Here is a 785-nt window from a genome sequence, read left to right on the forward strand (position 1 = left end):
CCCCATTTACTCTTATTCCTAAATGACAAAGATTGTTGTTGTCGCATACTAACACCGTGTCTACACCAGACGTGACAGTTGTCATGTTGCGCCATGGCACAACAGCTAAAGTCTGTCTACTAGACGCGACAAAGCGACCGTTGAAAATCATTTAACTATGTGTCAGTACATCATAAATAGAACGAAGCATCAGTTTGCTGTCGGGGATTTATCATGTCGCATCGCATCCAGTGTAGACAGAGTCACTGATTATAATGGGTTCTATTGCATTTAGTCACGCCGTGCTGCGCTGCTCGCGACTGGTGTCGACATGGTGTAAACATCCATTTGTTTTAAAAAGCAAACTTAACATCTGTCTTTTTTTATCCTAATTAGGAGACGACAAGCACACAAAGTTTTGTGCTGTGCTGCTCATACTAACCAAGCAATAAACACCCCTTCCCATGCTTGGTGTCTTGCAGATCAGAGTCCGAAACAGTCACTTGTGGGACAACGTTGTCCTGCACCACTTCAGTCAATAAGTAGAAAGAGAATTTTAGATTGACACGTCTGTTCAGAATTGTGATGTCTGTTTGAAACTTAAAAAATGGCATTCTCTGTATCCAGAATCATGCAGCTCTAACTTAAGTCCTGGAGAGCTTTTGTGCTTAACACAAAAGAAGATATTTTGAGGAATTTTTGTAACCAAACAGTTGTGGGGTACCATTGACTTCATATTATTTTTTTCATACTGTGGAAGTCAATGGTGCCTCACAAAAAAAAAACAAAAAAAACTTTATGCATTA

The sequence above is a fragment of the Sinocyclocheilus anshuiensis genome, unplaced genomic scaffold (genome assembly GCF_001515605.1).
Source record: "Sinocyclocheilus anshuiensis isolate Anshui unplaced genomic scaffold, SAMN03320099.WGS_v1.1 scaffold247, whole genome shotgun sequence".
NCBI lineage: Eukaryota > Metazoa > Chordata > Actinopteri > Cypriniformes > Cyprinidae > Sinocyclocheilus > Sinocyclocheilus anshuiensis.